The following is a 23,325-nucleotide window of genomic DNA, read 5'->3' on the forward strand; positions in this document are numbered from 1 at the left end:
GTTCTGCATACAAGTTGAAAAGGTATGGAGACAGGACACATCCCTGGCATACACCCGTCCCAATTTTGAACCATGCAGTGTTTCCTTGCTCTGCCTCCTGGTCCAAGTATAAGTTTCGCGTTAGCACAATTAAATGTTCTGGGATTCCCATCCTTCTCAGAGTCAGCCACGGTTTGTTATGATCCACACAGTCAAACACCTTTGTATATTTTAGTATACACAATTCAAAAGTATTGTGATGTTGTTGGCAAAGGTTACCGAATATACCATGGACTACCAAAAGAACAAGTATGCTTTGAAGGGATTGCAGCCAGACTGTTCCTTAGAGGCAAGGATTGTGAAACTCTATCTTACTTACTCAGAACATATTTTCATCATTCTGGGAGAGGTAGAGGGTCAGTGAAAGAGAGGAAAACTTCAACAAGATGGACTAACATAGAGACTACCATAACGGGTATGACAAAAATCATGAGGATTGTACAAAATAGGACAGGATGAAGATCTGTTACTCATAGTGTCATTATGAGTCATACTCAACTTGATGCCACCTAACAACAATTGTTTTTAGTTACAGGCAAGCTGATTCTAACTTACAGTTCACTCTTTTGAAGGAAGAAAATTGCCTCGTAAGATCTCTAGGATGGAATATTTATGGGAATGTCTTGCCACTTGTTCCTCCCATGGAGCCTCTCCATGGGTTGGAGCATTTAGCTTTTCCATTAGCAGCTGAGGATTTAGTCATTGAGTCACCAGTGTTCCTCAATGTTACACTAATGAGCTCTGGTGGCCTAGTGTATAAGAAGTTGTACCGTCTCTAAAAGCAAGTGGTTCAAATCAGCCAGCTGCTCAATGCAAGAAAGATGGACAATCTCCTTCAGAGCTATTTATAGCCTCTGAAAACCTGCAGAAGGGTCAGCTATAAGTCAGTTCCTACATGATGGTAATGAGCTTTCGAGATGAGACATATATCTTAGAAATTAGAGTATGAGATGAGAAGTCAGCAACAAGAAAGTCTAAATTTTGAATGAATAAGTCTTGTTTTCATTTCTTCTACTTCTTCCTTTTAAGAATCCAATTTGTAAATCTCGCCTGCTCCATTTTGTAAGGAAAGAGAGATTCACAAGAGCGAATATAGATAGAAAGTGCATATATATCCTATTCCACTCAAATTGACCTCGTAAGGCAGCTGCATCTGCTCTAGTGCATTTCCTGGTTGTTCTTGGGCAAAGTCTCTCCTCAATGTTCTACTACCTAAACTCTTATTACAGAACTGCAGCCTTTATTGACTCATTAATGGGGTCATTCGGGTGTGGAATGGGTCAGGAATTGCTATAATATCTCATTATGTTACTGTTCTGCCCCATTATCCAAATTGGCCTAAGGGCAGTGAGTTGGGTTTAATGCTTCTCTGTGGTACAGCACAACATGGCTTAAGTCCAAGGATCTTGGAAAATTCACAAAGAATTATATACCAAAAAATGAAGGTGTTTCTGCTGTATATACTTACTATCTCCAAATGGTGAGATGTGGTCATAATTTCCAAGTTTAAATGCTAAAATGGTAGAAAGGGGACTCCTGTGGTCACAGGGATCATTTAGAAGGGCAGATATTCTTGAAGTCAGTATATAGGCAGCATTTTATCTCTTGTTGTTTTTACATGCTGTCAAGTCACCTGCAACTCATAGTGACCCTACGTACAACAGTTCTGAAGCCTGCCCTGAAGTGAGACAGACTCACTGATTCCAACACACCTAGTCCCATTGCTCCAGTTTCTATATCAGTCCATCTCATCTGGAGACTTCCTCTCCTGTACATCCTTCCACCTTTCTGAGAATTCTTTTCAGGAAAATAAATCCATTAATTCTTCATAAGAGTTCTCACACCTTTTGAAGTGTGGGGCATTAAGTGAGGCTACATGATAAGATAACACATCCTACCCTGACTAGACCTATCAAGCTGCTTCCCTGCTATCTTGATTCCTTGCTCACTATGGCAATTTTCCTGTATTCTCAACTCTTCATTTCTTAGAGGAAGAGTTTAACAATAAATAGGAAGTCCTTGGAACTGAGGAGTCCAGAATAAACTCTTTAAGCAATCTCCCTTGAATATTAGAATATAGAAAATTAATTACAGTCAGAAATCAATCAGACATGCAACTAAGAAGCATTAATATTAATGGGTGAATGCAAAAGTTGAAAACTAGGAAAAAGAATCTGTAGTTGGAAAACATGGACTTGGTGACAGAAATGAGGCTGGGAAAAGTATGATAAAATTCTGAAGAATCAATAATTTATCCATAGCACATACCTTTTATAAGAAACATAAATGCAGGCTATGCACATGTATTGCCCCTGATGGTATGCACAGGAATGAAATAAATTATATCTGTGGAAGGAATCATTGGAGAAGTTCACTATCAGTGGTGAAAACTAAGCCAGGTGCTGATTGTGGAAGAGACCATCAACTACTCTCATGTAAGTTCAAATTGAAGCTAAGGAAGATCAAATCAAATCCACAGGAATAAAAATTTTATCTTGATTCTATCCCACCTGAATTTAAAAACCAATTCAGGAACAGGTTTGAGGCCTTGAATACTAATGACCAAAGACAAGATGAACTGTGGGAGAATATCAAGAACATCATCCACAAAGAATGCAAAAGGTCATGACAGAGGAAGAAGAAAAGGCCAAAATGGATGTCAGAAGAGACTCTGAATATTGCATTAGAGCACCAAGAAGCTAAAACAAAGGGAAGAAATCAAGATGTTGAAAAGCTGAATAGAAGATTTCAAAAGGAAGCTCAGGAAGACAAGACAAAGCATTATAATGAAATGTACAAAGAGCTGGAGTCAGAAAATCAAAAGAGCCAAACTCACTCAACATCTCTTCCCTCCCCCCATTAATTTTAATGAAAGTTTATGGAGACTTTGGATTTATATTCTTTAATTGTTGTACTTTCTCCCTGCCCATCCTTCCCCCCGCCCCAATTCACTCTTTGAAAAGTAAAAGGAAAATTCTTTCATTGTTATACAATTCCTCCCCCCAAGTTCACTCCACTACTCCACTATATTACCTTCATTCTGGACTAAAGTCATGACAATAATACTCAATCATATATCTCTTTTAACAGTTATCTCCCTCACCTCTTCCAATGCAGTATACATAATTTATCCCCTCTTTCTCAGTGTCCCCCCCAACCCCAATGTCAGTCCTGTTTTACAACAATGGCACTATGCAGTATTTGTCCTTTTGTGACAGAGATATTTCAATCACAATAATGTCCTCCAGGGTCACCCATTTTGTATGATATTTCGTGAGCTTCTTGTTTTTCAATGCAGCATAGTATTCCATTGTGTGAGTATACCAGAGCTCTCAATCAATTCATTTTTTTATAGGTTCTTGGTTGTTTGGAACTCTTTGCTAGCGTGAACAAAGCTGCAATAAACACGGATGTGCCTATATCTGCCTGGGTGGCAGTTATGGCTTCTCTAGGGTATATTCCCAGTAGTGGAAATGCTGGACCAAATGGTATTTCTATTTGCAACTGTTTTTGAAAGCACCATATAGCCTTCCATAGTGGTTGCACCATTTTACACTCCCACCAACAGTGAATAAGGTCTCAGCATTTCTTAAGCTGAAGAAATTCAAGAACACATTTAAGTCTCAAGTTGCAATACTTAAGGATGCTATGGGCAGAATATGGAATGATCCAGGAGGTATTAAAAGAAGATGGAAGCAGTGCAAACCCACCAGATGTTCCCCTGGAGAAGGAGGGGAAGTATCCTCCTGTTCCAGTAGGATCTGATTCAATGGTACACAAGAAGGGGTGGGGGATAAAGAAGATGGAAGGAGTATCCAGAGTTGCTATAATAAAATGAATTGGCTGACACAAAAGAATTTCAAGAAACAACATATAATCAAAATGTTGATGAAGGAGAAAGTTCAGGCTGTTCTGAATGACTAGGCAAAAAAAAAAATAAATAAAGCCCCAGGAATTGAAGAATTGCCAGTTGACATATTTCAACAAACAGATGCTGCCCTGGATGTGCTCACCAGGTTGTGCCAAGAAATCTGGTAGACAACTACCTTGCCAATTGACTGGAAGAGATCCATATTTATTCCCATTTTTTTAAAAAAAGGTGACCCAACAGAGTGTAGAAATTATTGAACAATATCACTAATACCACACACAAGCAAAATACTGCTGAAGATTATCCAAAAACAACTGGAAAAGTACTTCAAAAGAGAATTGCCAGAAGTACAGGCTAGGTTTAGAAGAGGTCATTGCACTAGAAACATCATTGTCAATGTCAGATGGATCTTGTTAGAAAACTGAGAATACTAGAGGAATGTCTATCTGTATTTCATTGATTATGCAAGGGCATTTGACTGGATCACAAATTGTGGCTAACCTTGAGGAGAACGGGAATCCTGGAACACCTGATTGTGCACATGCGAGACCTACACTCAGATCAGAAAGCAGTCCTCAGAACAGAGCAAGGAAACACTGCATGGTTCAAAATCAGGAAAGGAGTATGTCAGGGGTGCGTTCTGTCTCCATACCATTTCAATCTATATGCAGAACAGATCATTTGGGAGGTTGGGCTCTATGAGGAGGAATGTGGCATCAGCATTGGAAGAAAACTTATTAACAACCTATGTTATACAGATGACACTATCTTGCTTGTTGAAACTGAGGAGGACTTGAAGTGTCTGCTGCAGAATATCAAGGACTGTAAGTTTTAATATTGATTGAAGCTTAACATCTAGACAACAAAGATTCTCACCACTGCGCCAAGTAGCAGCACCATAATAGATGGATAAGAGATTGAGGTTGTTAACAATTACAGCTTGCTCGGCTCTACAATCAACACTCTTGGCACTAGCAGTCAGAAAATCAAAAGACAAATTACACTGGGAACATTTGCTGTCAGGGGTCTCTGCAGAGTACTGAAAAATAACGATGTCAGTCTGAAGACTAAGGTGTGCCTGATCCAGACCATTGGTCTTCATAATTACTTGCTATACATCAGAGAGCTGGACAGTGGCTAAGAAAGACAGAAGAAGAAAGTCTTTGATGCCTTTAAGTTGTGGTGCTGGAGTAGTGTCTTGAACATACCATAGACCACCAAGAAAATAAATTAGTCTGCCTTGGAGAGGGTGAAACCAAGTTTTTGCTTGGAGGCTAGGATTTTGAAGCTCTGTCTTACATACTTTGGGCATGTGGCAAGGAGGGACCAGCCCTTGGAAAAAAGACATCAGGCTTGGAAAGGTGGAGGAACAGTGCAGGAAAAGAAGATCTCAGATAAGATGGATTGATATAGTAATTGGGCTAATGAGGGTAAGTGTGTCGGAGTCAGTGAGACTGGTCCAGGATAGGACAGGCTTCAGAGCTATTGTACATAGGGTTGCTATGAGTCACAGATGATTCAATGACATATAACAACAACAACACTTGAAATTATTTTTGTAACACTAAACACACTGGGGGAAATGTTTACACATACTGGATCTTCTATTAACCAAGCTTTTTACTGTCAATTGTAAGGGAGCTCTAGTGGTCTAGTGGTACAGAGATGCGCTGCCCACCCACAGGCATGTAGCTTGAATCCACCCATGAGAGAAGGATGGGCAAGGTCTCTGTTTAAATTACTGCCTTTGAAAAGCTGCTGGAGAGTCAGCTAAGAGTTGGTTCCAACTCGACAGCAAGTAACAACAACAATCCACTTAGAAGAAAATTCCTGCGAACTACGTTTGTGAATCTTCCCTCACAGGATGGTTAAGTCCACAGAGAAAGTGATCAGGTCTCTCTCGTGAGACTTTGTAGGGATGGCACACTACAGAGTCTCCAGAAGGGGACATACCTTGTATTTTCCCCTCACCATGATGATTTTGTGACGACCACTTCTCTCTCATCTTTCTGTTGTGGCTACTTAGTGTATTTTGTGTCTATCACTACTTCTAACTGGATTTGGGGTTTGCTTGAGTATATGCTTTGTGATTGGGAAAGAGTCTACCAGAAATAGTAAAGTCTAAAAATAGATACATAAAATAATTATGATATGAGAAGAAGACACAGATCACTAGTTGGAAAGGTAAGTCATCTTATTTGGATAAACCATCATGGGATGTTATTTATCATTCTAAATTCTTAATTTCCTCACTAGAAAAAAACAAACAAATAAAAACACCCCAAAACTAGAATAAAAAGAACTCTTTTACTTGGGATTTCTGAAGATGGAATGACAAAACCACTATGGTTATGTTGGCATATAGTAAACATCAATTTCTTTTTAAGATGATGTTTACAAGCGTAAGTGCTTATCAGATACTGCTAAGATATGTAAGATAACAACTGCTCTTCTCCAGATCTGACTAACAAGTTCTCAAGCCTTCTGGCTGGGCTAGCTATCACTTAGCTCACCCACATACAACTATCATGTGATTTCACAAGTTTCTGCCCTTAGATGGTTGCAGCATCTTGTAACACTGAAAATGTTCAAGTCATCTTGCAGAAATCTTGTGGGAATTGGCAAAATGTAAAGTAAATGATCTTCATTATGTGGGTGCTTAGAAAGTCTGCACTTTCAGAATGGAACAATCTTTAGAATCTTCTGATTTCTTGCTAAAAGTTGATGTTCAATGATCCAGAAATCTCACAGGAGTAATCTCACATGATTTACCATGTTATACAATATCTTCCTCCTGCTTCCCTATGTGTGTCCACAAAGAGTAACAGAGACAGAAGCCGGAAGGAAATGAGTACAATTGATGAAATCATAGACAAACAACCGTGCTACATTTTGTCAATATCACATGTTCAAATATTATTCAAACACAGTCTATTCTCTTACTCCTTTACAGAACACACGCTAAAAGAGGTTGCAGGATACTCTAATTTGATTTTTATCTCCTCTGAAATTCTGTGTCTTGAACTTGAAGATCTATAAAAGAGTAATGTCAGATGTCATGATGCTTTTATATTAGTCTTATTTTGATAATACAGAGCATAGTCATACATTTCAATTTTTTTCTCTCATTTCATTGGGATTCAGGATGTAGATAAAAGCATTGTCTCTTTTGCAAAATATTCCATAGCACATCAGACTTCCTTACGATTTTCTATCACTCCACATTCATTTTCAGTAGACACCCTATTGCTTCAGCTCTTAATGTAATGGCTTCATTTAAAATTATTGCTTAACTTCTCTATGTTCTTCATTCTTCTGGGTAACTGACATTTGACCTTCATTAAGGCATTTGCGAACCTGCCCACCACCTTCTTCTACTGCACCTGTGTCTGTTCTCTGAATAATAGTAATTAACATCTGGGCAGAATCATTTTTATGCACAGACTTTCAAGACATTAATTACTGTCATAACACCACCAAGAGGTAAATAATTATAATTCTCACACTTTTTTACAAGGGAGGAGACTGAGACACAGCTGGGTGATGTCACATGCCTAAGCTCATGCACAGGAAGGGAAGGAAATGATGGGGACCTGGGGACAGAGTCACTACTTTATGTCTGACACCAGTAACCTGTCTGTCTGCCTCAGTGTTTGTGTCCTCCAAAGCATCATGTCCTCCAGACTGAAAAATGAGCCTAGACAGTCCCCAAGGAAAGCCCTAGGGGATGTGTTACCTCCCTTGAAAGTCACATGAAAGGAATTGAAGACACAAACAAAGTTAGTTCACCACACTTTTTTAGTCATTATTAGGGCCTGGTGAACTTCACTCTTCCCTAGTATTTCCAGACTTAGATTATCATTTTGTGTGTGCAAATGCCACTTGCTGTTGTTATGTGCCATCAAGTCACCTGTGACTCTTAGTGACCCTATGTACATTAGCTCTGAATCCTCCCCTATCCTGAACCAATCTCATCGTCTCCGACAGACCTAATCCTATTCGTCGAGTCATGGAATCAATTCTTTTCATTCTGGGTCTTTCTCTCCTGTACTGTCCCTCCACCCTTCCAAGAATGATGTCCTTCTCCAAGGACTGGTCCCACTTACCTTCTTAACACTACTACCTTTCTTCTGGCCTATTTTTAACATTTTGGTATTTCATGTTAAAAGATAAAATGAAAATTACATATAAGTCCTTTTTTAAAAAAATACCTGAAAAGTAGGAACTATTCACCTAAAAAGGAAGAACACTTCTAGAAATACTTGTGTCCTTTCAGAAGCAGACTTTGAGATAATGCATTGATTCTAGAAGACCTTCAACAATAACTGACTGTTACAATGGACTTGAGTCTATAGCAGATTGTGAGAATGACACAGGATAAGACAAAATGAAATTCTGTTGTTCATAGGGTTGCTCCAAGTAGTGGTCAATTCAATGGCAGTTAACAACAATAACAGCAATTGCTTTTTGAAGCCACATAGTTATAGAGCAATTCAGTGATCTCTCTTTGGTCTTTTAAACTGCTCCTTCTTATTCTTTGGGCTCCATGAAGGATGTATATAGAGTTAACTTGCTTGCTACAAATGAAAACTTGGTATTTAAGTCCCTTCGTTAGAGGAGTCTGATGATTATGAAATTAGAGCTATTGAAGCACGTTGAGGAGCTGTTCTACTCTGACCATCATAGGGCCACCATGAACTGTGGTTGACTTGATGGCAGCCATGATTTTCTTCTCTCTCTGAAAAAAAGCCAAACTCAGAACCCTTTAACTGCACCCACTTAGTTTCTTCCACAGTTTCAATGTGCAAACTCTTTCACTCTGGGTTTAATTTTGGGAGAGAAGTAGAAGTTGATTCTGTAAATTTCTTTTAACCCAGCTTCTAGGTTAAGAGATAGGCAATACTGTTGCTTTTAGCAAAGATATTGCAAGGCAAAATACTGAATTATGAGATTTCTAAAACTATTCTTGGCATATTTAGGCTTGAAGCAATATGGTGAGTGGGTTATATACCAATATAAACTACCTTGTCCCTAAATTAAATCTAAGAATGTCCTCAGGAAGAAAAATAAGGTATAATTAGGAAGTCACTCATGATGAAGAGTCACCATTAATATATGTTTTTTATACTGCTTTGTTTACAAAATTTGAATACACGGTTTTCGAGATCAGAATCTTCCAATTTATAGTTAAAGTTATTTTCTCTCCATCCACGCCTGTAAGTCTCATAGAAGGAGATTGCGAACCTTTCTCCCAAGGAGCAGCTGGTGGATTTGAACTTCCAGAGAGGTGCTGTCAGCATCATTTCCTATGGATCATGCAGCCCTTTCCATGTCAAAAATAAGAATGAAAATCAGCACTATCTTTCTAGCCTAAAGCTACAACTTAATCTAAGTTTTCTGCTCAATTTATTCTCCTTTCAGTTTCAATTAAAGAATGCAACCAGGACTAAGCAGAGAAAAATTCTAGAACAAATGTGGCTATGTCATTCAATTCTCTAAATTTCTTCAGCAACCATTTAAGACATCCAGGATAGAGTTAATATTCCACAGCATGATATACGGATTTTTTATCATCTAACAACATGCCTCTGGAAACTTTATGGACTTTGATAAATGCCGGTAGGCATTTGATAAAGGCTTTGATAAAAGCTTCAGGCCTGTTGTTCATAGTCACTATGAGTCATGTTCAACTGGAAGGTAAACAACAACAACAGTTTCTATCTGTATGGAAAGGCTCAGATCCTAACAATGTCCTACTCAAACCTTAGGGCTCATTCAGTCCTAATATATTGACTGACATAATTTTTTAAAATATATATAATCAGGGGAAATTTCAAACACAGTCCCCCACTACCACAAATAATGCAGTTGAGTTTCCCACATTTAGGGAAATCACAGGTGTCAACACATCCAGAGTACAGTGGATAAAACTCACCCTGGGATAAACACGTGGGTGATCATAGTATCTCCCCTGCCAGGTAAATATCCAATATAACTTTTTTGAGCTGAAAAATATGTTTCACATTTCTGTATTTTGGTGCATCACTGTGATTGCATAATAATGTTCTTCTCCACTTGTCTACAAAATACGATTTCACTAAATCACAAAATCTCACGCCAAATACTTAATGAAGGTTATCACAGAAAAATACTTAAAACCTTTCTTTTCCTAGGGGTGGAAGTGGTATTTCCTGCTTCTGTACCTCTAGTAGGAAAAATGGTTTGCCCTGGACTGACTAGAGTTTGACACTTCAAACCTATCCCACAGCCCTACTTCCATAAACATCACAGCCAAGAAAACTGTATGGAGTAATCAAAATCTATGGCACATTCAGTTCCAATTCTATGCTTTGGCTGCACTTCAAAAAAATACTTCTTAATATATAACATAATCTAATATAATCTTTAGAGTTTGTTTGATTGTTATTAGTAGTACAGCTCTTGTCTGTCAGTTCACTGTACTGAAGTAACTTGGGTACCACAGTGCCGAAAGCTGTGCCACTCGTGTGTCAAATGTCGGAAGGATCACTTATAATTGACAGGGTTTAGTAGAGCTCCCAGATTAAGACAGGCTAGGAAGCAGGATTGGTCATCCAATTCTGAAAAAACAGGCCTCTGAAAACAGTAAGAACAATCGAGGAACAAAGATAGTTAATAGTATTAGAGGTAGAGTGGAGATTGGATGTCAATTAAAATTAAAAGAAACACCTGAAAACATCCTCTAATAGTTGAAAAAGAAAATATATGAAGTATGAATGGTAGAAAACTAGGAATTTTGAAAAATGAAATGAAGTGTGAACACTGTCATTCCAGGCATTAGTATGATGAGATAAACTGGCTCTGGCCAATTTCAATCATACAACAACAGAGTATTCTATGCAAGGAATGGAAAACAGAAGAATGGTGTCACATTCATCCATGTCAAATTCTATCCTGAAGTACAATATTATGAGTGAAAGGATATTATTTATACACATACAAAGAATTATTAATATAACTATTATTCAGATATACACAACAGATAAATCCAAAGGAGAGATAATTGAAGATTTTGCCAAAATTTTGCCATCTGAAATTGACCAAACATGCAATAAAAATATGTTAATGATAATTGGTGACTGGAATGCAAAAGTTGGAAGCAATGAAGAAGGAATGGTAGTTGGAAAGTATGGACTAGGTGACAGAAACAAGGCTGGAAATAGAATGATCGAATTTTGTAAACTTTGCTATGTTTAATATTTTCTTAATCACAAATACCTTTTTTTTAAAAAAATTACTTTGCACATGAGCCTCACCAGATGGACTTTATAGGAATTAAGTTGACTACTTCTGTGAAAAGAATTGTTGTATTAGCTCAGTTTCAGTAGTCCAAAATAGGCTAGGTGCTGTCAATTACTCATGTTCAAGTTCAAATTGATGCTGAAGGAAATGAAATTAAGACAATTAGAACCAAAATATGATCTTGAGTCTATCACACCTGAATTTAAAAATAATTTTAAGAATAGGTTTGAAGCATTGGACACTAATGATTAATGTGACCAGATGCATTGTGGGATGACATAAAGGATATTATCCATGAAGAGAGCAAAGGTCACTATGAAGACAGAGGAGAAAGCAAAAACCCAAAACTGATGTCAGAAGGACTCTAAAAATTATGCTATAAAATTAAAATATAGGGAAAGATGTTGAAATAAAAGAGCTGAACAGAAGATTTCAAGAAATCAAAGCAAAATATTATTATAGAACAAGCAGAAACTTGAATTGGAGAATAAAAAAAACAAACAAAAGCTCACTTAGCATTTCTCAAGATGAACTAACTGAAAAACAAATCCAAGCCTTGTGGTGCAATACTTGGAGATGCTATGGACAAAATCTTGAATGACCCAGGAAGCATCAAAAGAAGATGAAAGGAATAATACACATAATTACTGTTATCAAAAAGAACTGACTGGCATTGAATTATTTAAGAGTAACATATGTTTAAGAGCCAATGGTAATGAAGGAAGAAGTTCAAGGTGCACTAAAAGCATTAGCAAAAAATAAAGCTACAGGAACTGCTGGAATACCAACTGACATGTTTAAAATGGCAAATGTAGGTAGGCCTGGATGTGCTCACCAGTCTATGTGAGAGAGTTAGGAAGATAGCTATCTGGCCAACTGACTGGAAGATGGCCATTTTTGTTTCCATTTCCAAGAAAAATGATTCAACAGAATGTGGGAATTATTGAAAAATATCATTAATATCACATACAAGCAAAATGCTGCTGAAGATTATTTAAAAATGGCTAGAACAGTACATAGTCAGACAATTGCCAAAAGTTTAAGCTGGATTTAGAAGAGCTTGTGGCATCAAAGATAATATTGCTGATGTCATACAAATCCTGACTGAAAACAAGAATACAAAAAGAATATCTGTTTGTGTTTTATTGGTTATGCAAAGGCATTTGACTGTGTGGATCATAACAAATTATGGCTAACATTGAGAAGAATGGGTATCTCAGAACACTCAATTGTGTTCCTGCAAAACCTATACCTAGACCAACAGGCTATCGCATGAACAAAGCAAGAGAACACTACATGGTTTAAAATTAAGAAAGATGTGTGTCAGGATTGTATCTTTTTTCCATACCCATTCAATTTATATGATGAACAAATTATTTGAGAAGTTGGTCTCTAGGAAAAAGAAGGTGACATCAGGATTGGAGGAAGACTCATCAATAACCTCCATTATGCAGATGACACTTGTTGTAGAAAGTTAACTACCGCAGGCTTCAATGTAAATTGCATATCAGTGTTAAGAAAACAAAAATTCTCATCACCAGTCTAATGAGCAACATTAAAATAGAAATATAAATTGAAAGTGTCAATAACTTCATTTAAATTGGATCCACAATCAACATACTTGATACTAGCAGTAGATCAGGAGACATACTGTTCTAGGAATGTTTGTAGTCAGGGCAGTTTGAGGACTAAGGTGCACCTGGTTCAGGTCATGATCTTTTCAATCAATTGTTATGCATCTGAGAGTTGGACAACCAATAAGGATGACAGAAGAATTAACACCTTTAAGTTGTGGTGTTGGAAAAAGAGTACTAATTATTCCACAAGAGAAGATGCAGCTAAGATACTGCTTGGATGCAAAGATGAAAAAATTTCATCTCACATACTTTTGGCATATTGGCTTAGAGGAAGACCTTCTACCAGATGGGTTGGCACAGTGACGGTATCAATGGACTCAAGTATGTCAGAGATTATGAGGATGACACAGGATAGGACAGGGTTCAGATAGACTGTTTATAGGGTCTCTATGAGTCATGCTCGACTTGACCATACATAACAATAGCAACAACAACAATGTAATAATATTTTTTCTTATCAGTTTTCAAGACATATTATCATATCAATGTTAAATAATAATTTACACAAGTTATTTTCCTTTTCTATTTGTTCTTGTTCTTTGAATAACACTATTGAAATAAAATTGTGTTAGTATCTTGTGTATTAGATATTTTCTTTAATGGGATCTCAGTTGTCTCATCAGAAGAAAAAAAACCCCACCAAAACCTGTGAAAATGATAATTTATTCACTTCACAAGAATATTATACTGATTAATTAGTAGATTCAAAGTGTTTTGAAAATGTAGGGCAAGCTGTCAGGTGTTAACGTCTATTACCTATGATCAGCAGTTAAGACTTTCTAAATGCCAGGAATACGTTTTGAGAACCTGCTGTAACAGAATATGTGTAAGAAACCAAGAGCTTGAAGTAAAATTTCCTTTTAAGTAATTTCATTTCAGAAACTTTGCATTGTTGCCCCAGAAGTAAAATCATGATATAAGATTAAGAGTGTTGTAGAATGCCAGCGTTCTGTAGAGGTACATGTGGCTTAAGGTTTGTAGGATTAGAAATGTAATCTTTATCATGTGTACATATATGGTATGGGTGAAAACAATCATGATCCCTATATAGCCACTCACTTCCCACTTACTAACACGGCTTGGTTTCAAAGACAAGGTTGTTATGTAAAATCAGCATTAAGTGTGGAGGCAGAGGAGGGTACAAAGGAGACTCTAGAAGTAAGACCTTCAGAAGTGCTAACACTTACATGTTTCAAGGGGAGCTCTGGTGCTTAGGGATCAGCACTGTGCTTCAGTCCCAAAAGTATGTGGTTCAAATTCACCAGCTGCTCCTTGGGGAATGATGGGCAATCTCCCCCTGTTCAATTTGCTGCCTCCGAAAACCTTTTAGAGGGTCACCTATGACTTGATTCTAACTCATCTGCACACAACAACAACATGTGCTTTCCTTTTTTTTTTAAATTATTTTTTGCATATACCTTCAAATCGATTTGACTGGCACAGGAGGAGATTGCTCCTCCTTCTCCAACAGAGCATCTGGTGGATTTGAACCATGTTCCTCTGTGATTGCAGTGCAGACAACATGTGCTTTAAGAGAGCTCTGGTAGCCTAGTGGTAAGGAGTTTCACTAGCAGCCCAAAGGTATTTCATTCTGATCTGCTTGCTGTTCTGCAGGAGAAAGAAATGGACAATGTTCTTTCATGTAATAAACTACCTCTGAAAACCTACTGGAGTGTCAGCTATGGGTTGTTTCTGACTCAATGGCACACAGTAACTAGTGTTTTAAACCTAAAGGTCATGTTGCAGAGGCCAGGCCTGCTGCTAGGATAGACCTGAGGCTGAGCAACTAGACTATTGGCATAGTTTGCGGCTCTGAGTCTCAGGCAACTAGTGGAGCCAAGGGTCAAGACATTTGGTAGGATCTTCTGCCTGTGTCTGAGCTCCCCGAAGTCCATGCCTCTTGTTGGTACCCTACAGGTGGAGAATCAGAGACATTTGAAGCTTACTGCTGGTCTCAAACTGCTTGACATCTGAGGCCAAGACCCTGGAGACTACAGCTGCTCAGAAGAGGAACTCAGCATCCCTGGCCAAAGAGGACGAGGGGACATCCAGCTTCAGCTTTGGCCTCTGCGCCCTGAGTTACCTCAGAGCCCTCCTTGCTGTAGAACTTGGTTCTTTCAGAGCACTTGGGGAGAGAAGCTCTGTAGTAGGAACTCTACTCTAGCCTCTTCCTAGGCCCCTTCAGAAATTCACAGGCCCTTCCTCGGGGTCCCCTTAATTTCACCTTAGTTTTCCTCTTTCTTGTGAAGAGCTTCAGTGGTAGAGATGGGACCATCAAGAGGCCTTCTAGAGAGCTCCTTTTTTTCAGTTGACAGTGTGGTACATGTGAGGATCTGTCACAAGCATCAAGATGGTAAAAGGGAACTCAGGTTAATACACAAAATAGTCAGATTGTAGTTTCCCCACTAATGTCATAAACATAAAATGTCAGACAAGATAGTCCCTAATATGTACTTAGAGAAATACTTCAAATATGTACACATACACACAGAGAGATACATAATCATTAATACAAATGTGTGTGGATTTGTGTGTGTTTGTACATAGACAGGCAGATAGTACTGACAGCGTTTTCCAACCAACAACCTCTCGTAACAACATACCCAAAGTATGTAAAACGAAGCCTTCCCAGCCTTGTTTCCAAGGACCATATTATTTTGGCACCACATTATTTTCAATACGGTGTTAAAGTCTTGGGCAAGACTACAGGACTTATAGAACAACTGACTGTGACTGTGGTTTTGATAGGTGCTCTCAAGTCAGTTTGATTGTTTTTGACTGGTAGCAACCTTATGCCCAAAAGAATGAGTCACTGTCTAGCTCCGTGCCATCTCCACAATCATTGCTTTATCTAAGCCCTTTGGTACAGCACGGTGTCAGTCATTCTTATTTAAGGGCTGGTGGTCCTTCAAAAGTAGGTCATTGCTTTAATTCAAGCAAGAAATGCCTCAGCAACTTAAACACAAAGAAACTATGCTAGCCATAACTTGTGCTTAACAGGAGTCATAGCTCTAAATTATGAGTCTAAAGTGCCATTGTCGCCAGCAGGACTTCATGTTTCAGTCCAATGATTGATTTCATTCCAGTACCATGAGTCAGTGAGCAGAGGTAGCTAGTTGCCTCAGCTGGCAGATGAAAGAGGTGAGAATTCTTGACAAGATTCCCATCAGATAAGATCTACCTAACCAGATAGTGAAGCCAGGTCACCCTGAGAGAGGGCTGAAAACTCTGCAATAATCTAGATGTAAAGGCATTTTTATTAACAAGTAAAAAACATTGGATGTGTTGACATTTATTCAAGGCAACAAACAGAAGAACATCCTATTATTAAAATATGCGCCATGGAGTTTCAAATGCATAGCTGATCTCATCTTGATGAATGCTTCACAGTACTGAATGGGCTATTCTCTTCTGAAAGCTGTTTAAGGTCCTGGGGCAGCAGGAAGCTTTTTTTAAAAAAAATATTTAAAGACACAGATTGTTCCGACATCAAGAGCTGTCACACTATCCCCCCCCAAAAAAAAAAAAAGATTGTAAAGGAGAACAGGTACTTAAATTTAGTCTGATACAAAGAGTTCTGAGTTTGGAGATGTTTTTGTTATTGTTATGTGCCGTTGAGTCCCTTGCGACTCATAGCGACCCTATGTACAACAGCCCTAAACTCTGCTGTCCTGTGCCAATCGCACTGTCTCTGACACTCCCATCCCGATTTTCCCAGTCACTGAATCAATCCGCCTCATAAAGGGCCTTCCCCTCCTGCGCTGTCCCTCCACCCTCTCAAGCATGATGTCCCTCTCCAAGGACCTGCCCCTCCTTACAACATGTCCAAAGTATGTCAGACGAAGCCCCAGAATCCTTGACTCCAAGGAGCCACCCGATTTAACCCATTCTAGGATGAATCTGTTTGTTTTCCTCCAGTCCATGGTATTCTCAATACTCTTCTCCAGCACCACAGCTCAAAGGCATCAATTCTCCTTCTATCCTCCTTCGTCATTGTCCAACTCTCTGATGCATAACAAGTGATTGCGAAGACCATGGCCTGTATCAAATGCACCTTAGTCTCCAGAGAGACACCATTGCTCTTCAGTACTCTGGAGAGGTCCCTATCAGCAGATTTTCCCATGGCAATGTGCCTTTTAATATCCTGGCTACTGGTGCCAAGAGTGTTGACTGTGGAGCCAAGCAAACTAAAGCTGTGTACAATCTCAATCTCTTCACCATCCATCCTGATGATACCAATTGGTCCAGTGGTGAGAATCTTTGTCTTTTTGACATTGAGCCTCAATCCATATTTGACCCTCTGCAGCAAGTGCTTCAGGTCCTCTTCAGTTTCAGCAAGCAGGGTTGTGTCATCTGCATAATGCAGATTGTTGATAAATCGTCCCCCAATCTTGACCCCACATTCTCCTCATAGAGCCCAGCCTCCCGGATAATCTATTCTGCATATAGGTTGAAAAGGTATGAAGATAGGATGCATCCCTGACAGACGCCCTTCCCAGTTTTGAACCATGCAGTGTTCCCTTGCTCTGTTCTGACGGCTGCCTCCTGGTCCAAGTATAGGTTTCGCATTAGAACTATCAAGTGTTCTGGGATTCCCATTCTTCTCAGAGTCAGCCACAGTTTGTTATGATCCACGCAGTCAAATGCCTTTGCATAGTCAATGAAACACAGAGAGACATTCCTCTGGTATTTAGAGAAGCTAATTTTGTCACTCAAAATTAAAATTAGGTCTATCCTCAAAGCACATGTGAACCAGTCATACTAAATAGTTACATGGCACTTATTCTAATGAGATCTTGTTTTAAGAGAAATCATCTATTCATGATGACACCTACCAACAACATCTCTACACACTTCCTTCATTTTTCAGAACCATCCATGTTGTTACAAGTCCAACCTGGAGTTGCATTCACTGTGCTCAGTCCATCTCCTTGAGGGTCTTCCTCTCCTTCACTAACACCCCACCTTTCCTACCATGATGCCTTTTACCAGGAACTGGCCCCTCCTGACAATGTTCTCAAAGTATATGTAATAAAGTCTCAGATCTTTGTCTCTTGGCTGCACTTATAACACAGATATATTTGTTCTTTTGGCAGACCATGGTATATTCAATGCCCTTCACCAATACCACAATGCAAAGGCATGATCTAAGTACTGTAATGGTACCCATTTTATTGATGACAAAACTGAGGTACAGAATGAATATATAGTTTCTTGAGTTCACAGAGCTAGCAAAATGGTATATGGATTCAAACAAGCTTACAAATTGTTTTTCTGTGGATCAAGGAAAATAAAATATATAATGTTTTTGATATGTGCTTGTCGAGTCACTTGCAACTCATGGTGATCCTATGTACAACAGTCCTGAACTCTTCTCTATCCTGTGCTAACCTTATTACCTCTGACATACCTACTCTTATTACCTCAGTCACTGAATCAATCCATCTCATCGAGGGTCTTCCTCTCTTGTGCTGTCCCTCCACCCTCCCAAGCATGACATCCTTCTCCAAGGACTGGTCCTGCCTTGTAACATGTCCGAAGTATGTCAGATGGAACTTCAGAATCCTTGCCTCCAAGAGCAGCCTGGTTTCACCCTCTCCAGGATGAACTTGCTTGTTCAAGAGAACTGCTAAGTCCTTGGTATATTCAATACTCTTCTCCAGCACTACAGCCCAAAGGCATCAAATTCTCCTTCTATGATCTCTTGTCGTTGTCCAATTTTCTGATGCATAGCAAGTAATTGCAAAGAGCATAGCCTGCATCAGCCACACTTTAGTCTTCTTTAGATATTAAAAATAGCTTTATATCTTTATTTTTATCTTTCACTATTTTAAAAAAGAGAGCTCTGGTGGCTTAGTGGCAAAAAGCTGCTCTGCAATCCCGAAGGCATGTGGTTCGAGGCCACCAGCTGCTCTGTGGGAGAAGGATGGGCAATCTTCCCCCATACAATTAACTGCCTCTGAAAATCTGCCAGAGGGTAAGCTATGGGTTGGTTCTGACTTTACAACAACAATAACATTTAAAAAACACCTCATTGATTAGAATGACAAAAAGATCTGTGACAAGACAAGTTATGTAGCAAGGATTAAAAGGTTACTGTTAAATATCATGATTTCCCTTAAAGGGAGATATATACTGTCCTCTTTTTTTAAGAAATAATTTATTTTTTATGATTATAACATGTATCAAAAGTATTACTTTTATTTTTCTGATAAAACTCTGTTCTAGCTATTGTATTACTTTTGATTTCCACAAATTTCTGCCTAAAAAAATTACAACAGTTATCTGTTTCTCTGTGTTTATTTTTATTTTGTACTTTAGTCAAGAGAAACATTTAATATAAACAGACTATATTATTTTATGAAACATCAAAGAAACTTGAGGAAATTACACCTTAGGGAATTTAGGAAGCAATTTTCATCATAGAGTATAGGAATTCAAAATTACAGGACAAAATAAATTTATAAATATTTCTGAAATGTTAACATTTGGGGAGAAACATAAGACATTATGTTGGCCGTGTAGTAAGGAGTTACACTGCCAAAGCAAAGGCTTATGGTGGGAATCTACCAGCTACTTACTCATTGGGAGAAAGATCTTTCACGTGATTTGCAGACTCTGAAAATCTGCTAGAGGGTTAACTATGGGTTGGCTTGGACTAGACCTCACCTAACAAGATTCTTATAAAGCTTTACAGCCTCAGAAACCCTTTTTGGCAATTCCATTCTATCCTATCAGTTCACAATGAGTTAAAATCAACTACACTGTAGCTCATAGGATGTTACACTGTTATGCAGAGACTGCTGCTGCTTCTCCCCACCCCCCACTTTTGTTTCTTACTATTCATGCACTTATGCACTCTTTCCTCTCCCCTCCAATTGCTATTGTAAGGCTATTGATTATCATACACCTGGTTTCTAATCATCCCTTCCTTCCTTTCACCTGTTCCACCGTAGTATTCCTTTTACATCCATCCATCTATTATTTTCCAGCTCTTCCCCCTCCATCCTCCATCTCAATCTTATTATTATGATGATAGGCTTATGCAGTATTTGTCCCTTTATGACTGAGATAGACCACATCCTGGCAATCTGAGGAGACAGTCAATTCCCTCCCATGTCCTCAGACACACAATGGAGAGCTGCTGTAAGTTCGAACAGATTCAGAGGCAGTGAGCTTGAGTGCAGTGAGTTTTGGTTTGGGGAGAGAGAGATTCCATATTTGTATTTCCACTAACATATTGCAGTAACCAGAAAGCTTGGGTTGCTATGGAAGCAAGAATATTCATTTGGTACAGCCTGGGGGGAAAAAAGAGAAAGAGAGAGAAAACCACAAAAACACCCAACACAGTTGCAGCACAGACATTTCCTGGATTATAAATAAGATCTGTTCCTAAATGTGTCTTCACGTCAAATTTATAGGTAAGTTTTAACAGTTACGTAGGTTCCTATTTAGCTTTATTTGAGTATAAGAGGAGGTTAGAAACCTCTGCAATGATTTAAAAGCTGCGGTTCAGTTAGTGAAGGTGATGGTGATGAATAATTTGTAGCGAGTCAGGCATGGTTTAATCCTTTCAAAGTGAGGGCAATTTATATAACAGTAAAGGGCAAGAACAACTTATCTGCAAATCAGACACTCATAACTCAGGGATTTACTGATAAAAAGGCTGTAGAGCAGCCCCACACTAATTGTTAATGGCTTATTCATGAAATATTTGTCAAATATACTTCCTGGTCAAGGTGTTAGGCTATATACACTTGGGAAAATGTAAAGCTCAACAACATATCCTATTTGTATACTTCAAACATTATCATGCAAGAGTGACATTTAAAGGAATGATTTAAAGAAATTTCTTTGAAGTATACGACTAGGAGACAACATCCAATTTATATTAAATTGCAGTGAACGTAACACGAAAGAGAAATTTAGTGACCTACTAAAATAACGATTTACTCTTGTAATAGGTCTGATCCAGGCCATGATCTTTGCAATTACTTGCTATGCATCAGAGAGCTGGGCAATGACTAGGGATGACCAAAGAAGAATCAAAGCCTTCGGGTTGTGGTGCTGGAGAAGAGTGTTGAACATACTGTGGACTGTCAGGAGAACCAACAGATTTGTCCTAGAGAGGGTGAAACCAATCTGCTCTTTGAAGGGAAGGATTCTGAAGCTCTGTCTTACATAATTTGGGTGCATAGCCAGGAGGAGAGTGACATGCTTGGAAGGGTGGAGGGACCCCACAGGAGAGGAAGACCCAGGATGAGATGGATTGACTGGAGAAATGGGATTAGGTCTATTGGAGATGATGAGATTGGTTTAGGATAGAGCAGGGTTCAGAGGTATTGTATGTAGGGTTACTATGAGTTGAAGGCAACTCGACGGCACATCACAACAACAACAACTTGTCATGTACATTCCTCTAAGATAGAATTGTTGATCCAATCGTGGTCATTTAAATATCTGTATGTTTTAAGGAGAGATGAAGCCCCTGGTAGCATGGTGGTTAAGCACTGAACTGAAAGATCAGTTGTTGAAGCCCATCAGTCATTCTTGCTGATGAAAAAGACATGGCAATCTGCTTTTGTAAAGATTGTTGTTGTTGTGGTGGTGGTTGTAGTGGTGGTGGTGTACCATCGAATTGGAACCAACCCATAGCTGATCCTTCAACAGATTTTCAGAGACAGTAAATCACATGACAGGAGAAGAGACCATATATCTTTTTCCTGTGAAGCAGCTACTGAAGTGGAACCTCATCTTTGGGTGGACAGAGCATCTCCTTTCCACTAAGACACCAGGACTTCTTGCAATCTACAAAGGTTTCATCCTTGGAAATGCTATGGAGAAATTCGACTCTACCTTAAAGTTGTTGTTGTTGTTGTTAGGCGTTAGCAAGTCAAATGTTGATTCATAGCGACCATATGAACAACAGATCTGAACCCTGTTCTGTCCTGTGCCAAACTTACAATCTTTGACATGAGCCCATTTCTGCAGTCAGTGTGTCAGTTCACCTTGTTGAGGGTCTATCTCTCCTTCGTTGTTCCTCTACCTTTCCGAGCATGATGTCTTTCTCCAAGGAATAGCCTCTCCTAGCAACGTGTCAGAAGTATGCAAGACAAAACTTTGCCATTCTTGCCTCCATTCTGTCTGCACCATGCCTAAGACAAACCTGTTTGTTCTTTTGGAAGTTCATGGGATATTCTGCACTCTTCTCCAATACCATAACTCAAAGGCATAGGGTCATTATGAATTGGATTTAAAATCACCTGGATGATAACTTTTCTTTTTTGAAGTTAGAAAATATTACAGTAAATACTTGTAGATTTTAGTTTCCAACAAAATATAATAAATCCAACTACAATTTAGTAATAACTGATAATAGCAGAACCTCAATATAATATTTGAATTATGTTATTTGTGAAGAGTACTGAACATATCTACAATGGGTTGGCAAATCTGTCGTGGAAGAAGGACAGCCAGTTTGCTCCTTTGAAGTGAGTATTTTATGAGTTTGTTTCCTCTATTTTGGAAGAGGACATCGCCCTTGGTAAAGCAGTAAATCAGTGAAAAGGAGGAAGACCTTCACCAAGATGGACTTACACAGTGACTGTAACAATAGACTCAAACATAGCAATAGTTGTGTGGATGCCATAGGATATGGCACGGTTTAGTCTTATTGTCCATTACTGTCGTTTCAAGCCAACTCAAAAGTTCATAACAAGAACAGTAATAGCATAATTCACTTCCTTATTTGACATCACTGACTTTCCATTTTCTTCCTATATAAAGAATAAAGATTCCTTTAACTTGGTTCTGGGCACGGGTAGTTATGCTTACTTAGCCTCACACGTACATAACGCTGTTTTCCATAACATCATTTTAACCAATATATTGTTTGCATTTTTAGATTGCATGCATAGATTTGTTTAAGCATTTCTGGAAGTTAACCAACTTTCTTTGAGAGTCAGCCAGAGCTTTTGACAGGTACATTTTGATGACTTTAACATGAGCCGGTCAAACCAACCTCATTGCTTCACAAAATTTGGATGTATTCTGAGATAATTGTCTTTTTCAACTGCCTTCAATTTCACAATGTCAAAACAATATTCAGATTTGTCTACATGTAGGTTAATTCTTTTGAGCTCATTACCACAACTGATGACTGCTTTATAAACATATCTATATAGGATGATTCCTTCAGGGATGAAAATTTTCTTCATTAATATTCAACATGGATTCCATAGATCTCTAGTTCTACTGTTCTTGCATTTACCAAAATTTCTATTTTGAACACACTAGATGTGAATAAATAACACATATAAGCTGAAACAGAAAAAGAAAAACAACAAAATTTACCACTTTCCACCATTTGTACGTTATATACACGTAAGCACATTTTAAAAGGAATTCTATGCCCTGGGTTATTCAATGCCACGTAAATTTATTGTTTTCATCCAAATAGATGTGTGAGTCCAGATGGAGATGCTAAATTATTCAAAC

This window comes from Elephantulus edwardii, unplaced genomic scaffold, assembly GCF_000299155.1.
Source record: "Elephantulus edwardii isolate Elephantulus edwardi_28Jun2011 unplaced genomic scaffold, EleEdw1.0 scaffold00106, whole genome shotgun sequence".
Taxonomy (NCBI): domain Eukaryota; kingdom Metazoa; phylum Chordata; class Mammalia; order Macroscelidea; family Macroscelididae; genus Elephantulus; species Elephantulus edwardii.